The 7858-nt window shown below is 57.1% G+C and overlaps 1 long non-coding RNA gene across 1 annotated transcript; it reads right to left on the reverse strand.

Annotated features, from left to right (window-relative positions):
- Positions 1-1150, reverse strand: LOC131577863 (uncharacterized). The gene is made up of 2 exons (XR_009277321.1): positions 987-1150; positions 1-398 (listed from the first exon to the last, which is right to left on the reverse strand). It is a non-coding gene; the product is annotated as an uncharacterized LOC131577863 (long non-coding RNA).
- Between the last annotated feature and the right edge of the window lie 6708 nt (positions 1151-7858).

The following is a 7858-nucleotide window of genomic DNA, read 5'->3' on the forward strand; positions in this document are numbered from 1 at the left end:
TTAAAAGCATGTCATGTTTATTACAAACATAAGGGCCTCAGCCAAAGCCTGCTGACATAATTGCGAAGCCCCTGGGCATGGCACTGTCTGTGGATTTTTAATTAATCCTGGAGAATTGAGATATGAGCACATAGCACTGATGTTAATGAGCCCCAGAAAAGCCAGGGCACAGGGAAGGGCCTGGTTTAGAGACTGTTTTCCAGGAAGCCCCCTTCTTCCTCCAGCCATCTCCCAGTGCTTTTCCAGTGTCCTGTGCAGTGTAGGAGTCTCCATGAGCGGAAGGGAGCAGGTGTGGCACAAACGAGGCCAGAGAGGATGTCAGGGAGATCTCAGGTCTCAGTCACTCCTGTGACCAGGCTGCAAACACGAGGAGTCTCCATTCAGGTGTCTGCTGCTGCCTGAAGAGGAAAGGGGAGATTGACAGTGTTGAGTTTCCCCGGCCCTGGAGAAATGGGGACTGAATTCAGGCTTTCTGAGATGTGAGCCCAGAGGCTGAACTGGAACCAGACCCCTCACAGCCAAAGGGCTCGACTCTTGTCTTCCCTGAAAGCATCTACACCTCACACTTGGGAGTGCCCAGTGCCACGGCTCCTTCAGTTTCTGTTTCCCACCAGAGCCAGCTGTGGTGTGTTTCTGTTCAGGAGGGGGATTTGGGCTCATTCTGGAGCATGTCCCTCAGGCCTGCAGTGACCAGGCTGCACGTGGCAGAAATGGTCACAGCACACGGCCGAGCTCGGTGCCACAAGTGCCCGCTGGGGTCCCAGGGCCACGGGAACCAGGGCAGGGGACAGAACCCAGCACAAGGCAGAGCCTGCACAGGCACCAGGAGCTCCCCTCCCCACAGGGGTGGGATGGAGCCCGTCCCTCCGGGGCTCTCAGGGCTGCCGTGCCCGACTGCTGCCGGCTCTGTGCCCGGAGCACGCGGTGCTGCACTGGGGAGTAGGGGACACTGCACACACACCTGCTCCCAGCACACAACGTCCTACCTCACCCCCGGTGTGCTGTCCCCTGCACCAAGCCATGGTTTTGCCAGGATCCTCTGTCAGGAGAATGACACATTCACGGCCACGCTCTTCGCTCTGCTGTCCGCCCCGCAGCTCCTGCCGGCGGGGCCATGGCTCAGCCAGGCCACTCCATCCTGCTCCATCTCAGCACTCCTGCTGCTGCTGCTGCTGCTGCTGCTGCTGCTGCTGCTGCTGCTGCTTTAAAGGACACACATCTATCAGGCTCTTTCAGTAGAGTTTTAACAAATGACTGGATGGATCTCATGTACGGACAGAAAGACTGAAAAAGTTCAGCCTCTGCAAGCCATGAGAAGTTAAAGGGAGGATATAAAATAACTGGGGAATTGTGTTAACTGAATTGGACATTCTCCTGTCGGTCCCACAGCTCAGAGCGATCAGTTCTGAAGAGCTGCTGCCTGCATTGACAGGGATGAGCCGTTTGGACAAGGTGAAAAGCCCGGAGGATCCCAGCGCCCGGCTCAAAGGGATGTGTCGGGCCCATTGTCTGGTTTGATTAATGAAGCCTTTGCACAGCGAGATAATGCCATGTTTGCCGTGCCGGGGACGCTGCTGCACAGCACAAATATCACAGCTACGAGGAATATTCGATATGATAACAACAGCAACCAGCCCAGCTATGTGTGACTGGATTCCACCCAAAAACGCCCCCGATGATATTTGTTTATTTCCTAATTGTCTGCCACTTTGATGCACTCGCCGTCAGGTTCAACAAGTGCTCCAGGCTCCAAGGGCTTGAGACAAAGGGAGGCACTTGGGCGAGCCGTGTGGTTCCCGGGGCCGGGAGCCGGGATCTGGCAGCTCTTGGGACAGACACACGGACAAACACGGGGTCCCTGGAGGATCCCCGGCCTCCTCACACCCCGGCACTCAAACGCTGCCCACCGCTCCTGTGTCTCAGCAGGAACAGCCGTGGTCAGCAGAGCTTCCCGAGTGCTGGGGAAGCTGCCTTGCCTTTGAGGAAGCCTGTGCAGCCAGCCCAGGGCTCACCTGGGGCAATTCTGCACCCTGCCTCTCCCAATCCTCCAGTGCTATGAAATCCAGGTTGGGTGGACACGGTATTTTGCACTTCCCACCCCAGACCACCGTGCTGGTTTTCTGTGACTGATTAGGCATTTTCCCCCTGTTCTGTGCAGAGGATTGTTCTGGTGGGGAATGAAAGGATCCACACACATAAACTGTTCGTTTGTTTGTAAAAAGCAGGAGAACAAGCACAGGACTACTGAATTAACTAAGTTGTGTCTGCTCAGTGCTCAGCACCCCTGGGCCCTGCGCTCCATTCAGAACGTGCCAAACAGAAATAGGAACCTGAGGCTGAAGCTGACAAGAAGGCTTGAGCGGAGATGGAAAAATCCTCCAACAGTGCAATTTTGACAGCGCTCAAAAATGCGTTTCTAATGTACCTGTGAGGCAGCGTGGGGTGGACACACGGGTGGGCAGAGGCTGGGGCTCACTTCCAGCCTTCGGGTCCCGAATGCTTTGCCCGTTTGCAGACACACAAACCACAGCAGCCTCTCCCCGTGTCCTGTTCTCATCAGGACCTGACCCGAGAGAGGCGCCTGACCCCGGGCATTCTCCTCCTGCCGCTCCCCGCAGCGTCCCCGCCAGTTCAGCACTGCCGCTGTCACCGGGCCAGGGCAAGCCCTGCCTGGGAGCGCAGAGCTGCCGCAGCCCGGGGTCTCGCTCCCTCCACACTCGCACTCTTTCTTTTGCAGGAGCGCGTTTGTTCTCGGTGCCCGAGGCGCCGGGGACGCGCTGCCCGCCCGGCTGACCAGGAAAGGCGGAAAGGGGAAAAGCGCCGTCCCGGTACCCGCAGCTCCGGGCGGAACCCGGCCACCCCACGGGCGGATGGAATTTGAGGAGCAGCTGCGGGGCCGCCGCTCGCCTTGGGCTGCCGCACCCGGAGCGTTCGGTCCCCGCTGCCGGAGCGGAGCGAGCCCGGACCCCCGCCCGGGGACCCCCGCCCAGGTAGGTGCCGCTGGCTTCGCCCCCGCCTCCCGCTCTCCGCCTTCCGTCCCCTTGGATTTTCCCCCGTCGTTTCTCTCGAGCCATTGAATTCCGGCGATTTTACCATCGGGCAGCGCCGCGGAGAGCGGGGGCCGCCGCTCCATCCGCTACCCGGGGATGCAGAGCGAAACCTCCCCTGGTCTGGCTGCGCTTCCAGCGGCTCCGGGCAAACGGGACCGACCGCAGCCGGCAGTGACCGCAGTGAGTGACCGCAGGCAGCGGTGACCGCAGGCGGCAGTGACCGCAGTGAGTGACCGCAGGCGGCAGTGACCGCAGACAGTGACCGCGGGCAGTGACCACAAGCAGTGACCGCAGACAGCGGTGACCGCAGGCGGTGACCGGAGAGAGTGACCGCGGGCAGTGACCACAAGCAGTGACCGCAGGCAGTGACCACAAGCAGTGACCGCGGGCAGTGACCACAAGCAGTGACCGCAGGCAGTGACCACAAGCAGTGACCGCAGGCAGGGACCGCGGTGAGTGACCACAGACAGCGGTGACCGCAGGCAGTGACCGCGGGCAGTGACCACAAGCACTGACCAGAGGCAGTGACCACAAGCAGTGACCGCGGTGAGTGACCAGAGGCAGTGACCGCAGTGAGTGACCACAAGCAGTGACCGCAGTGAGTGACCACAAGCAGTGACCGCAGTGAGTGACCAGAGGCAGTGACCGCGGTCGCAGCGGACCCGACAGGCTGTGCTGGGGTGCCGCGATGCAGAAGGCTCCGCTCGGAAGCCGCTGCCCTCCGGGGCACGGAAGGGGCCGGGCTCCTCTCCCCGTCCCCCCGAGGTTCCTTACCTGGGCTCCGGGCTCGGCTCCCCCGCCGGTGATGCCGCTCCCGCCGAGGCACGGGCGGGCAGCAGCCACAGGGAATTTCAGCTCTTCCCGAAGCCCTGCCGCCCTTCCCGAGGGGGGTCAGTGCCGGGGATGCCTCCCCCGGCCCCGGCATCCCCCCGGTCCTCCCCCCGTATCGATTCCAGTCCGGCGCTGGCAGCGTTTAGGCCGGGATTGGGGGATAATGGGAATATCATCTGGAGACAATTACCTTTGGAGCGCGCTCGCTTCTCCTCCCAGACACTGTTATTTGAGCAATAGGATCATTTGATTTCATATCGCACTAAATAACCCCCGGCCGCCGCAAATTGCCGCCTTCTCAACAGCCACCCCTTGGAATAAATTGCACAGCGACTCCTTGGGCTCCGACTTCTTCTTCTTCTTCTTTTTTTTTTTTTTTTTCCCCTTCTTTCCCCCCTCCTTCTTCTCCTCTGCAGAACGATATTTCGGGAGAAGCAGGGATGGAGGCCCGATGCTGGTGGATAAACTGTGTCCAGCAAAGCTCCAGCTCCCTTAATAAGCCAAGCAGCCAAGTCCTACCCGCACCGCTTTTCCTCGTCTTTTTCTCTCCCCCTCCCTCGTCTTCTTTTTTTTTTTGTCCTTTCTTTCCTTCTTTTCTTTTTTCCTTTTTTTTCTTCTCCCCTTTCCGGCAGCTTTCCCCCGCCGGGCCACACCGACGGCAAGGCTCGATGTGTCTTTAAGGCTCTGTCAGTGCTCGCCTGATAATCTGGTCATCGCCGGCCTCATTAGATCCGTATTAATGTCAGCCACGGATTGCTAATTAGATTTGCGGGATAAATGAAATTACCCGAGTGGGCTGCGTGGGAGGGGGAGTGCAGTCTGCCAGCACTTCCTGGGATTTACAGGGGGAAAGATAAAAAAGGAAAAATAAAAAGGAAAGACATCATTTTATTTTCCATTCTTTTCTCCCTTCTTTCCCCTCCTGCCCCCCGAGCTCCATCCCCTCCTCAGGCTCCCCTCTGACAGCCACTAACCGAGGAATTCCCCCAAATTCTCTCTGGGGGTTCTGCTAACGGAGCCCATCGGTGCCGCACCGGGCGCTCCGTGCCGAGGGACCCCGCTCGTGCTGGGTTCATGGATCCCAGGGAGCGGCTCTGGGGTGAACAGCAGTGCTGCTGGGGTCTCACAGGGGTCGAGGGAGAGACTGACGGCATTATTCATCCTGTTTATTTATCCTTATTAGAAAATGGGATGAAAGAGCAGGGCCCGGCGCCTGCCTTTAAGCGCCGGCTGAGCAGCGCGCACACAGCCCCAATTAAACACTGCCCGCACGAGGCCTTTCTCCATATGAGAAACCCAGCTCCGTTTAACGAGGACCAATTAAATCCTGCTTCATTTTACCTGCCATCTCACAATAGATGTGACAACAAATTCCCCTTTCTTCTTCCCTGGTAATTACTGCAGAATCAGGAAGCCCTCCCCGACAACCCACCTGAACCCAGCGGGGCCCGGGGCCCCCTCCTGCCCCCAGCCCCACCAAAACCCAGCCGGGATCAGCCCAGACCTCCAGTCCTCTTCCCCTGCAAGCCACCACCGTGGCTTGGGGCAGGTGGGGCAGAGTGGGGCCCCTCCTGGGGAAGCATGTGGAGCTATTCCAGCCCGGCTCTGGCCTCCATTCCCAGGCCTCCCCTGAGCACCCCACAATGTTAAAAACCGCACCCTGTCTCCCAGGGGACAACGCTGCCACCGGGACATTCAATTAAATAATCCTGGCTCTTTGCTTCTCCCACAAATAAATGGCTTTTTTTCCTCCCACAAATATTTCCTTTCCCAAGTTCCCTTTCAAAAGGGGAAAAAAAAAAAAAAAAAACCAAAAAAACCCCAACAACAAAACAAGAAAGAAACAAAACCCCAAACTGGAGAACAACAGGAAAAAAAGGAGAGGGGGGGAAAGAAAAGAAAGAAACTGTTCTCCTTTCTTTTCCCTATGTGCAGGGTAATTGATAGGCTCTATCAGAGGTCAGGATTTGCATAAGAATTAAGAGCAGTAAATTAATTTAATATTCCATGCACATCTCCAATTATTCCTGCAGACCTTTGTCTCCGCGGCTGGCAGAGAGAAGGTTCAGCTGCTCTTCAACCAAACAACATCTGTGCAGTTAATAATTTGATAAACAGCTCATACAAATAGTTTCTGAATTATCTGCCAACCCAATGACTATTCAGTTTGGAAACACTCGGCGAGGGCCGCGCCGGCAGCTCCGGAGCCCCAGCCCAGGGATTCAGCAGCGCGGGCAGAGATTCGCCTTTTGCATACCCCTAAAACATCAGCAGCCCTCTGCGACAAAACCCCGTCAAGAAGGATATGTGAAATAATCAATTAGCAGTAATTGATAAGAGCCCTCCCTGCCCGCTGTGTGCCCATCACCCAGAGGGGCTGGCACGATCCGGGGGCAGGGCTCCGGTCCCCAGCTCCGGGCTCCAGGTGGATCCCATGGTGTGAGGTCCCTGAGCCGCTCTCAGCGGTGCAGCACTCACAGCCCCTCGGCTGCGTGAGCCCCTGGAAAGGGCTGGCTTCTCCTGGCTGTCTCCTCGCCCCTCTCCAAGGAGGAACGGCTGACAGCTGCCCCGCTAAATCCAAATTTCAGGCCAGGAGGGACATCCTGATTTTCTCCCAGGGAAACCCCATCCTACAATAAAATTGAGGGGGCTCCTTCACCCTTCCCTGCATGGATGCAGAGGTCCAGCTCCGGGCTGGCCAAGCACCAGCAGTTCCCTTCGCCCCCACGGGCTGTAGGTATGGGAAGAATGATGCTTGGCTGCTCCTGCCCTGGAGCAGGGCACTGCTGGAGTCCCCGTCCCTGGGGGTGGCGAGTGTGGCACTGGGGACACACTGTAGCGGTGGCCTCTGCAGCGCTGGAGGAACGCTTGGACTCAGTGATCTTAGAGGGCTTTTCCAACCTTAACAATTCCACCATTCCATGTCGGCATGGGCCGTGGCTCCTGCAGCACTCGCAGGCCTGCCTTAAGTTAGAGTGGCAAAGAGCTCCCCAGGCGATGTCACTGCTCCTCACTCCCATCAGGCATTAAGCATCACTCCAAAATTAATAAAAATTGATTTTTAAAAGATTATGAAGTTCTCCAAGCTGAAGGAAAGGTTAATGCACTTCTCCACAGTCATACAACTTTCATGTCTGCCGTCATAAGGAGCTGATTTTTTTCTCCCATTCTGAAGGAGAATTTACACTGTGAACAGAAACCCAGAAACAGGGACACAAACAGAAGCAAAGGGACGGGGTGCCAAATTTTGGAGGATGTCTGGGGCTTGATAAACCACTGCAGGCTTATCACAGTGAAAACAAGGCCAGACACCGCACTGGGGACTCGGGACAGGCCAGACCTGGTACCTCCCCTGGGGGAAGGAGATCCCCGTGCCCGGGTGGAGATTCCACTTTTGGGATTTGGAGCTGCCAGGCTCCATTCCCGCCGTGCCAGCCTGTGCTGATACCTGGCTGCAGCACCGGCTCCGAGCTCACCGTGGGGAATCAGCCCTCTGAATATTCAACACAGGCAGCTCCGGGGCTGCCCAGAGCCAGGGATTTGCTAGGAAATGGAGACTTTCCCCCCTCCTTTCCAAAATTCAGGTCAATGCATTGTGCTGTCTCTGGATCCTGAGGCTGCTCTGATCTGAGAGTGGATTTTGCCTCAGATCTAATTAAACAAACGCATTCCAGTTTTTATTTTGGAAGCTAATTGTGCTGTTTAAAGGCATTCAAATCCCCCTTTCTCCAGTCCCCCCAATTCCCAGTGCTTCGTGTGGTGAGGAAGGAATTGGACCCTGTCCTGGGGTGACTGTCAGCTGTTTTCTGTCACCCAGCACAGGCATTCCTCCCTCCCGACACATTCCTGTGATTCGGCAGCCAGGGCCTGGCACGGCGGGTTTTGGGATTGGGAAGGTGCAATGCTGGCTCTGGAGAGCAGGGTGCTGGAGATGCAGCGTTTTTGGGATTGGGAAGGTGCAATGCTGGCTCTGGAGA

The sequence above is a fragment of the Poecile atricapillus genome, chromosome 3, assembly GCF_030490865.1.
Source record: "Poecile atricapillus isolate bPoeAtr1 chromosome 3, bPoeAtr1.hap1, whole genome shotgun sequence".
NCBI classification, from domain to species: Eukaryota; Metazoa; Chordata; class Aves; order Passeriformes; family Paridae; genus Poecile; species Poecile atricapillus.